The 18,128-nt window shown below is 43.1% G+C and overlaps 1 long non-coding RNA gene across 1 annotated transcript in view; it reads left to right on the forward strand.

The window, feature by feature from the left end:
- The window catches only part of LOC122568981, a 140,679-nt gene that overhangs the window by 34,813 nt on the left and 87,738 nt on the right, over window positions 1-18,128 (forward strand). The window contains exon 2 of the long non-coding RNA XR_006317285.1: window positions 14,148-14,285. This is a non-coding gene — a long non-coding RNA (uncharacterized LOC122568981). The remainder of the gene's footprint in view (window positions 1-14,147; window positions 14,286-18,128) is intronic.

The following is an 18,128-nucleotide window of genomic DNA, read 5'->3' on the forward strand; positions in this document are numbered from 1 at the left end:
TCGAGCGTGGTCATTATATCTTTACATGTTATGTAATTTTTCTGTAAAAAAAGTAACCGTAATCCTATTGCAAAAGTACTATTACCGTATTATTCATTTAACGCAATCGCGTTAGTATGTGCCTACTTCATAACTGTGCAGTAACTATTCTTCGCAAACTTCCGTAGGCGTCTGACATCTTCTTCACAGAGCCTTCACAGTACGATTTCTCGTTGATCGGCGTATCTCTACGATAAACGATTACAAATGAAACATCGTTACTCATCAAAACGTCTGCCAAGCAGTTGGGTCAAAGATGTAATTAATTTCATCGGATTCAACGATGGTCTTGCTACGTTGCTACGTTTCGTACTCCGTATGTCCCTAACTGTGTTTCCTACCACGAAATTTCCTTTTGATTACGTGTCACGAGAAAGGACCATCAAGAGGGTGAAATACGTGCTCAAAAAAGAAGGGTGAGTTTTTCCAAGAACCACCCCTGAAGGGGGCACCGGTCGTTTCGGGAACCGGACGCAAACAATTGCAGGCATTTACGACTCGTCCTCGATAAATTTCGCGTCGTGAAAACCGACTATATTTCCTCTCAGGGTGGGAGAGAAGTTGCTGGGCCGAGAAGAGGCGAAATTTATCTTTATCCAAAACAACAGTCACCCCTTCGGGGTGAGCTGTGGGAAACGCGGACAGCTGAGGAAGGAAAGAAGGAAGGAAGGAAGGAAGGAGGAGGAGAAAGGACGAGTCTGATGCGAAAGACAGGCGCAACCCCAAAATGCTTCCTGTACTTTTCCACCCCTTCCAGTTAAGATTATCCTCCCTGTTTCTTGTCCAGAGTTTAAAAATACCACATGGTGGTTCTATCTTTAGAAATGTACTCACTGAAGCAACAACGAGGAACTTTTTATCGCCTATTGTCGTACGTTGCAAAGGGTACAAATATCGACTTGTGCAAACATTTTGTGCACATCCAAGTAGCGTAATCAGAGGAACAATTTGGTTTCCGTTCCAAAGCGACATTTCTTCCGAAGGAAAATATGTCTCTGACGCGATGTGTTTTGTTTCTCTTTTTTTCACCTTTGTTACCGCGAGAGACGGCAAAGAGCGATTTTTGTTATCAGCCAACAGCAACCCGAAGAAACACGAAGAAGCACCGGGCAACAACTGGCAACTTTTTCGAGAAACATGGAATATCGATAAAACGTTTCACGTTGTTACCTCTAAGGACGCAGCTTTCGTGCAACGTAGTCTCGATAAAGATTACCGTGAAAGGACAAACGTCGCGCAGCTTGCCTCCTTTCGAAAAGATCTGTCGATACGTATCGAGAGTAGATAGCAGAGAAAACAAACGTCATTCGTCATTCGTTTCAATTTTTCGATTGTTGGTTGAATTGCGCGTGATATTTTGACGCGACACGCTACATGGGAATTGATTATCCGACATCAATCTTCGCCAGCCGGCTTATCGAGAGTATTACGCGGTTGATATAGAGATCTTAGCCGGTTCGATGATTGCCTGCTTTCGATGGTCGTCAGGCGTCAACATTGCATCCCGTGGATCATTCGTAATCGAGAACGGAATTAAGCGCTCACCAAGGCGCTCATACTCGCGCCGCTGATTGCAGTCATTAATAGAGAAAATTAATGAGCCGGTAGAGCCGACTCGCTTCGTCTTTGTCCCACGCGATCGTTTCAACGCGCCTCTCTCCTAGGAGCGCGTGTTGATTCACAAATAAATCATCGGCGTTCGTGCCTCTACCAATCGTTGTCCGAGGAAGAAACGAATTTATCCGAGGCTTCTATCCATCTCCTGAGCCCTGTAGCATGGGATCAACCGCTTCATCCGATAGACTTCCGTTTCTATTACTTTCCTTTCCGATATGCAAATATTGTTTTATTACGGATTATTGTTTGCCTAAAGGAAGTAAAATATAAACGGATAAGGAGGTGCTTACAGTATTATTCAACCACTGAAACATGTGATTCGTGATACTTTCGGAGAGACTAAAACCTTGATCCTTCTCCAGGGCGGTGTTACCTTAAATCTTCATACTTCAATTTTGCTTTCGCGTTTGTAAACGAAAAGGATCTGCAATATTTTGAGAAGAAGACGATTAACGCGAAATGAGATAACAAGAATTATTTCATATTTAAATAGGATTGGATAGAAAGCGAGTGGAACAACGCAGCAGGGTTAACTTGGAAGTGGGTGTTTTCGTTTGTTTCAAAAGTATACGATCATTCTCGTATTCGGGGATAGTAATTTTGCGAAAATTCTAAAGTATTGTAGAAGTTTCTGCGATTAAAGCAACGACGAAAACTTGAACAGTTTGCTTTCAAATATCATATTTTGTGTTATTTATTATCGATTCAAGAAATCTAAGAAATTCTCCTTTCCTCGGTCATTGGTAATTGGTCTACCTAGCTGCATAGTTCAGTTAGAAAAACACAGGTAATATAACGTAATATCGTCAATATATTAACAACTACATGTTGATTTTTACTAGTACCACAACACTGTTATTGAGCAAGAAGTGACAGGGACTTAATACCGTGTAGTATTGATAAAGGATTGTACATAATATGGAAATTATCAATCAAATCTTAAAACCTACGTAGCATTCGCAAGCATTATATGTGTAGAACCTCGTGTTATGAAAATATCGCTATCGTTGATCGTTTACCAAAATATTCATCTGCCAAATAATATCCATACCTTCAACGAACAAACTTCTTTCTACATCTAAATTTCCTACAACTTGTAGCTAACCTTCACGAATCTTCCTCGCAAGGTAAATTTTAATCATCGCGCGTATCAGCTAGCGTCATAAATCTCCGTACGTATGAGTCGTCGTACTCGCGGCAGAGATCTCTCGTATCGTAAATTAGAAAAGCGAATACCTCGTAGATCGCTTTCAACCAGATGTTCGTACGTAGCCGGCTTCGTATTCTTTCGTATATATTTCCATGCTCGCGTCGATGAGTTTCTTAGTTACCTTGGAAGGTCGCTCGATGACCTCGGCCTTTGAAGGCTCACCCACAACCGCGATTACGGCGTCTGTTCCACTGGAAACGTCGAAACTCATGGAACGCCGAGGTGGCGGCGGACGAACCGATGGTATGCCTTTCACCTCGCGTAATTATTCACAGTTCATTATTCAGTGTCAGATTATCATGGCGTGACAAGTGTTGCCGCGGCGCGGCGTTAACGGATGCTGGCCGCGAACCTGCCTGTGAACCCGCCTTAAGCCACCGACCGTATCCGTTCAGAGGAAACGCGCGTGTGAGTGATTAGAGCAGAAGCGCTAATCAGACGATGAAATATTCCACAAAGGATCGAAGCTGGCGTATACCCTCGGTGTACCCGTGTACCACCGATGGACATACTAAAAGTTGAACGAACATAACCTCGACCGGTTTCAGAAAGCATAAACGATCGGCCACTCGTTCGAAACTTGTCCCGCAGATATCTAATATTTATTTCTTCGCGTTCATGAGTGTTAGAACGCTGAATGTTCGCATAGGAAAGAATTACCGGTTTATAGTAGCGTGGAATATTCGCTTCGATTCATAGGAAAGAAGCACAATGTAGGCGAAGCTAGTCGTAAGAAAACGATGACGATAGCTATAACGCGATAAGAAGAAGCTGGAAGATTTAATTAGTCATTAACGGTGGACTAGGTATGGTTGATCGTTTAGCATCGTTTATGAACGACATTTCAAACGGAACGTTTATCAAGCAAGCCGTGGCGATATTCTTTTTGCCGGTGAACGAGGGAGACGCGGATTGATAGTTAGAGAGACCTGCCGCGTCCGTGGGTGTGATAAATTGCGCTCCACGTGCAGCACGTTCCATTCGCACGTTGTAAAAACGTTTTATCGGTACCTCTGAACTCTACGCTCGATTCTCTCCGAAAGAAACGCATCTTGATTCCTGAGAAGTTCGTACTTAGTACGAAGGTTGCTTCTTTATTTTTGACGAGATTCATCTTAATTGCTAAATTACGAGACGATCGAACTTCAATGATATTATTCTTTATAATCATAGCTACGTGTGATTATATTTGACACAAGACGATACGTAATACGAGATTTTTCAAAAATCTCGTAAAACGACTAGTTCGTTATTCGACAAGCTCTTCATCTGCAGGTTCTCTAATTTCTGAATTGCAGATTACTATTACCGGTTGATTAGAGAAATTCTTCCAGACCAGTAGAACATCTTTTCGCGTTAATGTAACCAGCGATGCTTAAATAGCAAATATTTGCGCTATCATGTGTCTTTCGATATGTAATTTCATTTTTGCGGTCCCTTTGTGGATATGAAAAGCTAGAAACGCTGCTTCTAATTCTCGATTCATCGTTAATTCATACCAACGATTATTGCCAAATCCATTGCCTCGTGGGCCACTTCTTGCTCCTATATTACTTCTACCATTATCTCTTATCATTACACTATCAATAAGTTCCTGAATGCACTTGTTCTACAGCTTGATGTTTGCCAGACACTATGCATTTTCTGTCTCCAGGGCCGTCTTCCCGTCCCGTTCAATTGAAATTGAACTCTTGCACCAGTCTCTGCCTGTATTTTTTTAATCATGCCTCCTCCTTTACCAATAACAACACCTACCGCTGCTCTTGGAACAAGTACTTCCACTCCATCAGCGGTTCCAGAACCATGGTTAAAGCTACTATCGTTTGAATAATTTCCACTCCTATCATTTCCTCTTGCACCTCTATGAAACATTTGCATTTCTTTTTCAGCTATTAATTCATATACTAGTCGTTAATTCATACATTTTGATCGAGCTTAAATGCGAGTCATTGCGAATCGATTATTGGCTACATCGGTATCGTAAAATTTGAAAAAAAAAAAAAAAACAACCAAATATTTCCTATACGAAAGTAAGATATTTAAAAGGAGAACCGGAACAGACAGGTTACATATTTTGGCTGGAAACAGAAATGTCGGAGACCACCCTGGACACGCGTCGGTATCAACAGGTGTTGGTTTATGACACCGTAGCGGAAACCGTGGGCATGGACATCGATTCCGATGCAATTTAGATAACCGGAACCGATTCGACAACCCTGAAAACCTGAACGCACCGCGATAAAGGCACGGTGTAAATTCGGCGAATCTCGCGTGCACGCGCGGGTGTGAATCGCGTTACCCGTTCGGCCAAAAGTAAAGCTGACTCATTCGCTGACAAAGAGCCGTAACTTAATTACGTACGCGAGGTGACTTTTAAAGTGACGGTTTCATACGACGTCGCGCTACGTCGTGTATCTCATTAATGATAATCGACGCGACGACACCATTCCGTTCCACGAATTCAACTTAAAATTTTCTTTCGTGATTCCATTTGCAACGAAGTTCATCTTCCAGATTGTTTATCTGAGAATTTATTTAACGATTTAATACGTGTTCTGCAAAGGTTTCGAACACGTGAGCTTGCGTTATACGTTGCGAAACACAAGAAAATAAGCGTGACAGTGGTAGAGAAACGGTGTGTGAGGTATCGATCGATAGTTTTAATCGAGGGTACGGCCATCGAGGCCTATCTGGCTCGACGCAGTTTATGCGAACAAGAGGATCGCCAACGCAAGACGCATAAAAGAGCACGGGCATTGTCGTTGTTCGAGCAGATATACCCTCCCTATCCTCTTTATACCGGCGGGCCCATTGTCAGTCGATACGCGCGTACCTCTCCTTCGTTCTTCACCCGAAACTTTTCCATTCTTCTGCAATTTTCCATCCTCCTTGTCCGCACCCGTAAGATCAGCCAGCCCGGAGATCATTCTCTTTGAATGATCGTCGCACGCTATGTTAGCTCCATAGTTTTCCTATGCTTGTTCTATTTTCTAAACGGCTCTCGTACGGAATTCTCCGATGCTTCCTTGCCGGTATCACACGCCAAGGATCTTTCAACGATTCCTTAATACCGATTGTACGGAATGATTAAATTCAACGTATTAATAAGACATTAGAAAATATGTTGTACGGGTGTTCGTGTGCCTCTTAACGTTTCCCGCTCTTTACGAGACGCACGAACGAGCATAAAATGGACGTGACCGCGGCGCTTGTCCGCTTGTGGACGGCAATTCGAATAAATTATTACCGGTACACGCGCGTCAAACGCGTTATTTACGACACACCGAGTAACCGGGCATGATAACGTCGTCCGGATGAGGCGACAATTAATATTCATCGAGCGGACGATGGTCGAGCACGGGTTCGTGAAGACACGACGAGGAACACCGGTCTCCGTGGCTAATTAAGAAGCTTTAATTCTCTTAAAAACCGACGTCCGGCGCGCTTTTAAAGTATCGGTTACACGAAGAAAAGAGAGGTTCCCGTAGGATATTTATCGCGGCGCACGCGTTCACGTGTATCGAAAGACCGAGAGAGGCACGAACGTGACGTGTGGGTGGAACGGAAAGTCACCCACGTGCCCCACCCTCGGCACGCACGTGTAAAGCACGCACGGTTTACACATGTGCTTACCGATGTACCTGTACGCATTCGTCACCGGACCACACGTGTAAGCGCGCCTTTATACGGCCCTCGACGGCCAGCCTATAGGTGCGTGTTGCATATTCATACACGGCCCCGCGGCTCGATGCTCCACTTCGCCATTCGGGAGGTGTAGGAGGACGGGCGTGCATAATTTTTCGAGTGCCTTGAACTCCGCGTTAATCGATTCCGCTTGCGAGCGTTTCGTTGCCAGCCGCTGTTGGAGCTTGGCGACATTGCTACGAAGAGAACGATAACGAGTATTTTAAAATAATGGATTCCTCAAGGGCGATTGCTGGAAATCTCAAGGTGAAAGAACAGTGCACAGAAAATGCAAAGAAGAAAGTTGTGTGAAATATCTTGTATAGGGTAGTCGTTGTAATAAGTAACACAAATTTTCGTTTAGCTTCCATTTGTTTAATGGTGTTCGTAAGGACACTGATTTGCCAGTATCCACTGTCTTCTTATAACGAATGTTAAAATTGCTAGTCTCCTTTAGTTAGAAAGCAATTAGTCTTTCACCTTTCCCCAAATAATTATTGAGAATAATATGTTGGAACGTATAATTGTTTGTGTGTTACTGTTAAATGCAAGTTCATTTCTTGCTACGCACTCGGTGCGTCGTTTTTACGGTTCATTTTTAAATTACAATACTTTTGACGGCCCGAAAGACATTGGATGGCAGGCATTACTATCAACCTTATTCTTATTAATATTAATTCATCTTTATTAATGTAAGTCACAGTATACTATTAAGCATAGCTTAGGGAACTCGTAATAGCAACAAGAACAGCATATACAGGAAGATAATCGTGATATATCACGATGGAATTTATCGAACTTAATTAACGTACAAACAGTTGTTCGACTTTTACGACTCTTAAGCCCTTCCCTTTCTCTTGTTCTTTCCTTCTTTTTTTTTTTCTTTTTCACTTTCTTGCCGCTCGTTTTTAATCTTGTTGCACGTGAGAGACGGCGCTCGACGCGCGTGGGAGGGTCGTACGAAAGGGATCCAAGTTCCAGAGCCGAATTTTAATAGCCTGCGCGCCTTTGAAAGTCGAGGTCGGTCGCCAGTTTACTTTCGTTCGATTGCCGGACTATTTTTTATCGCGTAATATTACTGCTACCTATCTCTATCGTAAAAGAAACGAAAATTATTGCGAAGGCACGCGTTACTTCAGCTGCAATTTGCAGCAAAAGAACTCGAACTTTTCTTTACTCGTAAGAAAACAAGTTATGGTAAATCATCCTCCATACTGGAGGCAAAAACCCGGAGAATTTTTGCGATCACGTCAGAATATTCCTCTCGCGCTATGTTTAAACACTTGCAGCAATTTCTGCAACATTCATGATCGACAATTTTCAAATATCTTTTCTTATTATTAAATACGTTAAAGAATATGATCTATCCTTCCTAAATAAGCTGTTTGCCACAGATTGTCCCAGACAGTAATACTTGACGCGTTTCTCGATAGCGATCTAGTTCGAAGAACATGTGCCGCTGTCGTGAAATTCCCCAGGACAGTGTGAATATAAAATGATCCAGCAAAGATAGCTTTTTGCTGTTATTGACGTCATCCTTTTTCCACAAACTATACATATTCGCAATGAATAACGTCGATGAAAACGATCGATTAAAAAGACACTTGTGGCGCAGGAAATCGCAGTGTAATGCATAGGTCACGGATTCCGGAACGATCTGACAAAGATAATCGCGAATGCCTTAAATTACGTCGATATCTTAAATAGAATCGCCGATAAAACGATTCTATCCCCGTTATGGACTAAAGAAGAGCAACGTTGCTGAAAGTGATCGGTCGTCCAAGATCCGCCGTTCATTAATTAACCTCTCGAAGCAAAGGTTGCCGAAATGCATTTTTATCGGTGCTTCATCGACCATACAGCGTCGTTATCCTCGATTTCGCGAACAGCCACGGAAAGGTAACCCGTGAGGGGAATCTGGAAATCTTGCGGCGGACGCGAGTCATCATCGCCACGGTAGTTTCTGTTGCTGGTTCCTGGCGCCCACCAGCGAGGCAGCCTCGTTACAGCCGCTGGATATAAAACTTAATTTCACTTCGCCGAAAAATAAATCCCAGGTGAGAGAGGGCCGCGCGTTGTGAAACGATGTCGAGTCTCGGCGAAGAGGGACGGGTGAGCGCGCACAGGAAGCACGGTTTCTCCGCGAAACGGCGCGAGAGGAAACCAGCTGCGCCTCTTTTTTATCCGCTCGCGCCCGTAACTTTTCTTTGCACGATCGTTTCTCGCGGAACGCAGTTACCGGTAATTTCGCGAGCCGTATCCCCGAAATCTGCTGGACCAGGCCAGGATGCGAATCGAACTGTTTCGCGCCGCCTCTGAGAACCGGGATAACTTTGCTCTCTGCCACTTTTTCTTTGCTCCCATTTTCTTCCCTTTCTTTCCTTCTTCGACCCTCTTCTTCTTCTCTCCTCGTCGTTTCTTTCGTGCGTACCAGGTGGAATCGGTCGGAGAACGGAGTCGGTTCGACCAGTTTTCGAAACCGCGATATAAACATTCGAAACAGTTCACGGGACGAATAAGAGCTGGTACACTTCGTATCCGGCATTGAAATTACCGGAGCGGCGGGTTCGCATCGTCGAAATTACCAAGGCTCCTCGAGTCGATACGCGGCTCGCGTCGCACTCGTGCTCCTTCATCTCGATTCTTGTTATCGTTTAATTATTGGATCCTTTGATTGACGAAGGAATTTAATCGATCCGTATCGCTGGCGAGGAGGCTGCTAGAAGGAGTCACGAATCTGTTTCAGGCTATCGTGATTTATTTTCAAATATGATCGATAACGATAATAAACCTCTGGAATCGACGGATGCTTTTAACGTATTTGAAAATTTTGCGATGTCGACGCAGGTTCATCCGATACCTATAAAATACTGCGAAATATAATTTAAGGCGCGTAAACGAAATAAATCGCGCCAGGTGAGATTTAAAATACGTGATATATCGCTGAAGTATATCTGTAGTTGAAATAATATTATTATATGCGCGTAACTCATTTTATATTTCCTTAATAATTCTCCCAGTTACGATATTCCTAATCCACGGATCAATAATATTTCAGAAAAAGCGTTAGAAAAGATAAGGATGGTTTATAGGATTGGTGCTTTTACGATCGCAGGTAACACGCGTTTGAAATGTAGAACCTGATCGCGGCTACCCTACCAACGAGGCATTTTAGGCGTGCGCCAGAAACAAGAAACTCGTTTGCTACACGTCGCCTATATATTATCACTGTCGCTTTTATCGATTCGTTTCGACGACTTCCAGCGTTTCCATCGAGGGAAATCAAGCTACCATCGCCACCAACGTTTACGACCTATCTCTTCCACCAAGATTTATAAAAACCAATAAAACTCGATTACTCCCATCTTACATATTCTCTCGCATCCGCGAATGAAACTCCCATTGAATGCCACGGACTGCCATTAAAAGCCTGCGCTACCGTGAAGACGCCGATTCCCTGCGGAGAACTCGGTTCATTGTGCAGAATTCAGTTCAATGTGGAGAGCTCGATTTACCGCCGAGTGTTCAGTTCGGTACAGAGAACTGGCTTTACCGTACAGTACCCGATTCATCGTAGAGAACTCGGTTCACCGTGGAGAACTCGTTCCACCGTAGAGAATTCAGTTCAGCGTCGAGAGGTCGGTTCACTCTGGAAAATTCAGTTCACAGGGGAAAGCCCGGTTCACCGAGGAGAATTCAGTTCAGTGCGAAGAGCCGAGAAACCGGAGAACCGAGACTCTCGATACGTTGCTCGCCAGAGATAGATATTCGCGGATGGATCGAGGGAAACGGCGGCGAGATGATCGCGCGCGATCGATACCGCGAGAGCGGGCCGATCTTGGAGCCGCCAAGGGAAAATCGATTCCCGTGATCTTCCTATCTAGAATCTGGTATCCCCGTAAGAGTAACGTGCGCTGACTGAGCGTTGCGGCTGCCTTGTTACCGAGCCTCGACCAGCTACTCTCCGTTACTCTGTGCAGCTTCGTCCTTCTCCTGGACCTTCTTCCGAGGCCTCAGCTCCGCTCCCCGTGTCCCGTCGTCCCGCGCGCCAATTCATTAAGCTGTAATTGAGTTTTCAGCCCGGCGATACGAAGACCGAGATACATCTATGTAGGATGTAAGAAAGAGGAGAGGGAGAGAAAGGAAGTAAAGGGACGAGAAACGTACGGATACCGAACGTGTGATAAAGAGACGAGAAGAGGAAAGGGGGGAAAGGGAACGGGCACATCGCGAATTAAGCACGACAACGTGTGACCGATGTCCAGGCCGTGATTAACTAAAGTTTTAACAAGCTCTCTCTAGCCTTCGTTCCCGATGACGACGACCACGGGACCGACCATCGTCGATGCTTACACGCACGCCGTACGGATTAATTCTCCAGCCGAGCCGTAGTTGCGAGAGACTTATTTCTCGATGGTTAATCTACCAGGCAGTTAATGTCACTATACCTGTACTCGGGGAGGAGAGTCATTACGGCGGTCAGGCTTCTTCCTTTTTTCCCCTCTTTTTCCGCTTCTATTTACGCGCTCGTTACCCGCGAATTCGCGAGGCTCCTGCGCACTACTGCGCGCGCTCGATCGGAACCAATACATCAAAATATTAGGAGGGGCAAATACGTATCTGGATGATCCCTACGGTTATCTTGGAAGTTTCGCGTGATTTCAGACCGGCAATGGTTTACGAACCGTGTTCGTAGATTTTTCTTCCTTCGATATTTTTTCCCATTAATAACTCGCATACCTGGCGTTCTTATCGTATTAAGATTTCCCTGGTTGGTGCAACCGTTCGTTTAACACTACCAAACCCCAACGACTGAGATACAGAAATTCTTTTAACAGAACCAAACCGAAAGAATGCGTTTATACGAAGAGAAACAGAATTCCTGCGAAGAATTACGAGTCTGCGATGTGGATGATCGTGATCCGATCACTCTTGTACTTGGAAAAGTCTTACGAAAAATTGCGAATTCGTTCGATTATATCTATAAGATCGCTGTGAAAAATTTTGAATTATTCGATTGTCTTTACTTACTCGAATAGTTTTGCAGCATTAGCAAAAGGCTCATGTATGTGCATACTGATTAAAGGCTAATCGAATGAAATTTATGGCGTGGAACATGCATCGTGTCCGCATAATACGGATGCCAGAAAGTGAAACTACTCGACAATGATAGAGGGAGATCACATCTGGTGGAAACTCGTTCCCACGTCGCGACGGCTACGCGTGTCTAGGAAGCGCGTGGGCGCGCGTAACCAAGGGAAGCAAAAGCCGGTCGAACAGTTTTCAGATGAAGCCAGCGCCGTTTGTACTCGGCGTGGGTGGCTTGGAAATGTCCTGCAACGATGGATACCGGCTCTGGACGGGACCGTAATTCGAGCCTCTGTCAGGTGCGCCGGCTCGATTACCTTAATTCTCGAAACTCGTTCTCATCTCGATTTACCGGCCATCCGCGACGCGTTGCTCCGTTCCTTGGAAAGACGACCGGGGTATCCCTTTCTTCTGGTTGCGGTGCCACACCACAGATTTGTCCCTGCGACGCGCCTGCTAAGTTTCCAACGATTCGAGGTCATCGATCTTCGAGTTTTTTGGATCTGTATTTTGATCTCCCAGCGAGATCTTTCTCAGTATTCGGGTTCCTTAAAGCATCCTCGCGTTCTCGTTTATCCTTCACAGGTAATGGACTATTGACCCTATGGTCTGGCTGAGCGTGATAAAACGAAGGAGAATTTAGAACGAACTACTTAGAAAATAATCCTTTTCTGCTTTCTTTATATCAAACGTAAGGAAAACGTACGTACAAACATACTCTCAAGTTTTTACAGTAAATAAATGTTAACAATCAAAGGGGTTGCTGCGAAGGAGGTAGCTCCACTTTCCAGTAATCTGCGTAAACCAACAAACATCGGCTCGAAATCGGTTAAAATCGGATCATTTTTACAAACGTACTGGAAATTCGATGTCGTTTAAAAACGACAGCATTTTGCCGAGAATCTTTGCTGCTGCTGTTAGATCTTTGGTACATTAATATTTGTTCAATTGTTATGTTAATCGTGATTAAAAATCCGTAGTGTTAACCGAGATCGAAAATTTAACGTCGATGTTAATTACGATTCGAAATCCCTTTGAGTTCAATCTTCGTTCGTATTATCATGAACGTCGCCTCAACTAAGTCCAAAAAATTCATGCAGCGGACAAAAGTCGTCGAGAGCGAGGATCGAAGTGAATTTTTGCGGAAGCCGCCGACAATGGCGAACGTGGGCCACGAATAATCCCACGTAGGTTTGGAAAAGCTGCTTAGCTCGAATCAAGGCGGCTCCATTGCACCCACTTTGTCCGCTATTGTGCGCTATGAAATAGAGAAGCATCGAGGCGGAGGGCTTGATCCTCAGTCGTTATCCTCGATTGCTCGATCGTCCACCGTATTTACAGGCAATTCTCTATTTACCAGCTTCTTCTACATCAAGGCGAGACCTGTTGCGTGTTGGCCGAGTTTCATTACCGGGGCCCAAATGAATCCCCGAGACGCGGCACTAATTAATGACGCGGTACGCTTCGTTCTGGCGAACGCGAGGAACCCAACCAAACGAACGATCTCGTTCGTGAGTCATCGTGAACGAGATTTACGTTCTTCAACGACGCTAATAGAATTCTCGAAAACTTCTGCCCAGTCATTTCGATTGGTCCATTCTGATGAATTTCGGTTTCGCGTCGTGTGCCTTCTCGTTGACGTGTAAAAATAATGGAGGAGGAAATCGGATCTCGTCGGTCGTAGGGAGAATTCGAGCGGTCGAATTTTTGACCATTAGCTTTCTTTTCTTTTTTCTTTCGACTTTTCTGCTAGTAATTGCCAGTTGTTCGACAAAATCATCGGCTCAATATGGTTCGCGAAATAATTTTGGGGTTGTTAAATGTTGACTATGAGGCTTGTGCTAGATGTCCGTCCTTGGCATTCGAAGAATCACGATGATTTCGGTCGAAGGACCAAGGCTATCGCGAAAGTGTCGTCCTTCGTTCATCGAAGCTGGTTCCTTCGCCGAAAAGGAACGACCGTCTCACCTTGGACTCGCTTCAGTTTCGAAGTCCAATCGGGGACTCCGTCTAACTGGTAATCATATCGACGCGTGTCAAACATTGAAACTACACAGGCATTCTTGTTTCGTTAAGTCATATACCAGAATCGCTTGGGTAGCGTCCTACGACAATTACCTTATCACGAAGAAATTATTAAACGCTGTTATTAACAGAATGGTCAACGTGAGTAATTCGTAATTTTTTATAAAAATTTTACACGTTCATAACGTATCGCACATCACATTTTTTGAAAATTTCTTTTGCGAAATATATAATTTTCCATTTTGTTTTCTTCGGTACAAGTTTTTCACTTTAATTGTCTATAATTCTAGACGTCAGTGTACCTAATATTCATGACAGTAAGAAACAAATCTTGTTGAGAGCGATGCACGCGTAGTTGTAATTCAAAGTTTCAACGTGTTCCTATGTAAAACATCTTTTGGTCTAATCAACAAACATCCACGAAGAGTGGCTTGCCTGTCCAAACTTCTAATCCGAATTAACTTTAATTCCAATTTAATTTCAGTTCGGCGAAAATTTGAACGCATACATTGAACTACCTTGACGGCGTGAAAGGAACGTTCTTGTGGCGGTACGAGCATAGACACGCGAAGATTCGTGTGGTATCCTGCCGAAAAAGTGTGTAACTCGATCCGGCAAAAAGGTAATAACCCGCTCATGAATTTTAATTTAAAATTAAAGCGATACCGCGCGGGGGAGGGACCCGCGATATATAGCTCATCCGAGAGTGGTTTTGCAGGTAGCTGATACACAGACACAGTCCTCCCCTTCCTCATCCCTGTTTCACTTTCGCTCTTCCTCCTCTTCTTCGTCTTCTCCTTCCTCTTTATCGTCTTCTTCTTCTGCTGTCGCTTTGCCGAAGCTGATTCTCTCGTTCACACGCCTCCTTCATTTTCGAACACCATACAACGAGACTGGCATTCTGAGGGAAGCCTCTAGAATGTGCCTGGCGAAACTGTTACCCTTTAGCGGATAATAATAAAAAAAAAGAAAGGAGACGTGGAAAGAGGAGAAACCTTTGATACGCGTGGGCGCGATAAATACCGGGGGTGTCTTTAAAACTTTTCTGGGATGGAGCGGTATTTGAGATTAAATGAGAAACGAGTCGCTTAAGGAATTATCTATTGGTTTGATGTCATCTGAGATTCCTCTTGGATGAGTATAGTCCAGTTAAAGTATAAATCTCAGATGTTTACGTTATGTTGTATAAAAACTATCCGAAGTAAAGTAGTCGTTGTGATATTCAGACGAAAGTATTTATTCAGGTCGTACTTTTGTAATTATTCCCAGGAAAATATGAATTATGTATCGCATTAAAATATGGATTAAACAAAATGCAGTTTGCATAAATACGAAAGGAAATCGAAAGGTAGATTTTGTGTAGTATCGTCGGTATCATCTATAAAATTATTAATTATTCTTGCTCACAGAATTACACGAATCCTACGAAAATTCTTCGCTTCTATTCACTTAGTTGATCCAATAGAACTTTTCAACTTTGCAATAGTAGGGATTCCCTAATCATTTAAAACAGTCTATCAAAATTACTGAAACTATTATTTATGACATGACCCCTTCCATCGATAAAGCGCGCAGTACATTGCTTCGTTTCTCAAATTTATTTTCAAATTACTTATTCTGGTTACCAGAAATGGAAGAATTATCCTGTATCAAACTCGATTAGATTAATTATCGTCTTAAGTAAGAGCCGAAGCTCTTACAAATTAAATTCTGTATTATTCTGTTTTATCGAACAGCTGTCGTCAACTATCCTCATAAACCGAGATCAAATGATATCTCGCGATTGATCGCGACGTCTTCAGTATCCGAACGATGCGCATCCTGTGATATCGTCTGAAAGAAAGATACAACAAGGACCACAGGCATGGTGAAGCGGTACGACGGTTTAAGGTGTACGAAAGCAAGATGAAAATCACCAGAGGCCCGTACAAATGTGTGCACGCATGTATGCATACGTAAAATGCACGTTCGTAAAGCACAGTGGTTTATGAATACACGAATTTACTGCTTAATCAACCGAGGCGCTGAGGCAGCGCAATTAAAACGCCATTAAGCGGCCACATAAAAATTCTCGGTAAAATTCGGTGAGATCGGGTTACCGAATTTCTCCTTCCAAGCTTCGGGGTTACGATCTATAGGATGCACGGGTTTATAGTCACCTGGATCGTGTTATAGTCAGCCGAGCATTCTCGAAATTGTATATGGGACACTTTCAGGTCCTCTCGTTTGGTTTCCTTGTTTGAAATTTTCCTTGATACACGCGACAGAAATTTGTTATTCCGTTATTTAGTTACATCGATTAAACCGGTTAATTAATTGTATTATACGTTCGTATGCATTATTTCTTAAAACTGTACATTTAGATTAACGTAAGTAACTTTCCTACTTCTACGACAAGCTGCCCCTAAACCTGTAAATTGCAGTCTCGCAGGAAAAAGGAAAACGCGTATAAGAACAGGCCGTAATGTTTGACTTTGCGATTACGTGTTCTACATATATCAAAGAATAATTGAAATTTTATTCTTTGCAGATTGTCACTTAGTTTCCTCGAAATTTTCCTTCCCTTTATTTAATAATACGATTATAAATTCGTCAAGGATACTTTACTATTGGAAGTAGGAGTACGATTCGTAGCAATTACAGTGATTCACCGTTATCGTAGCTTCGTTGTTTCTTTGGTCTCTTTGATGTTGCGCGGCCATTATGTTCCCAAAATTGTTTTCCACCCGTTAGAAGATCAACGTAGCCCGAGGGCAGGCTTCTCTAACGGTACGTCAGTTCATCGGGAACAGGTGATTAATTATTCGGACGGGTAGGCGTGGGACGTTATCGACAAATTCACCTTGAAGAGTAAAGGTACTGCCAGGGGAACGAACTGCCTTCTCGAGGCTGCGTCGAACGCGCGTATCTAAACTCACCGGCTCTTCTCATCGTTTGATCCAATCTGCTGCTGTTTCTCCACCTTCGTACTTACGTCTAGCACTTCTGTTTTCTCTTAAATAAATAAACACCTCAGATGGATACATTCGCCTTTTGTCATCTTTGTATACTTTTTCTAATTTTTATCTCGCTCTAATTTTTAAACATTTACTAGCCGTATCGCTATTTAGACAATAGGGTACGGGAAGAAGTTGGCCTGAAAAGCCGGCAAGATCTGCTCCATCATTCGCGCCATAGACACTGAACTTTTCTCGCAAATAAATAAACACACGAGATTGATTTATCTACCTTTTATCTCTTAATTTTTATTTTATTTGTGTCTTTCAATATTCCACAGTTCCATCGCCATTTAGGCGATAGTTCGTACAAAGAACAATCAAGCAACTTTGTCAATTTGAAAAATTAGCAAGATCAGTTTTATGCTATCATTTATCACAAACCAAACATACTCGTAAATAAATAAACGAAATTCATTCGTCCACTTTTCATCCTTCTCTCCAATTTCTATTTAATTGTAACTTTTAAGCATTTGGTAATTGCAGTGCCACTTAGGCGATAAATTGGGGTATGTGACCGGCTTAAGGAATGACGAAAATTTGATTTGTTCTATCAACCATGCTATAAACGTAGACCAAAGAAAAGAATTCTATTCTTTCAAGAAACTTGAAAGAACTGCTAGTCTGAAAGCGATCATGGCGACGTTTGTTCCGAATTCCTCGATCTCGGTGGGCCAAAGGGTTTTGCCAAAAATTGATTCAAGTACTAAACCGTACGCGGAAATCGAAATTACCGCTGTTTCACGACTTTAAAACTTCGTCCGCCATAATAGAACTTGACAGGATAATCCTGAATTCTCGCAAAGTTACACGTTGGTCGTCGATGTTAAGAAAGATCGGCAAAAATTTATGTCGAGTTTCGTTTAATCGAATCGTTAAATGGTTATTTTCAGACAGGATTAACTCGAAAGGATTTTATCGATGCTGCCGCGATGTGGATTGGACGTCGGATAGATTCAGCGTTCACAGGTCGACCGAGCAGAAGTTTCGGGGATAATTGAAGAGCAATTAAAATTCCTGTAGCTCGTAGTCAGGGCGATAAACGAAATTTCGCTTCGTGCCGGCCACCGTGATTTACGCCTGCGTTAATAGTGGCTTAATTATGCTTTTTATAGTTCAACGAACCGTGACGGACAGGTTTCGTCACCTTCGCTCATTTTCTTCCCCCTCTGGTCCATGAAAAATCCATGAAACTAATGATTATTATTAAGGATGTCCGAATTTTGCGCTTTCTTTTTACCTGGAACAAATTCGTATTATTTGGATCGATTAAGCTTAAAGTTTAATTTTAAATATTGTACTTGTACATTATGAAGCATCATTAGCTTCGAATTCGTAATTGAAGAACGAGAAAATATCGCGTACTTCAGGTTCGTCGGGCAAAAATATCAGAGGTGAGAAAAATGTTTCGCATAATTCTACAGTGGAAGATTATTTGGAACAAGCAAAAGCGTCAAGGTCCGACTAAA

Source organism: Bombus pyrosoma, linkage group LG7 (genome assembly GCF_014825855.1).
Source record: "Bombus pyrosoma isolate SC7728 linkage group LG7, ASM1482585v1, whole genome shotgun sequence".
In the NCBI taxonomy this organism is placed as follows: Eukaryota; Metazoa; Arthropoda; class Insecta; order Hymenoptera; family Apidae; genus Bombus; species Bombus pyrosoma.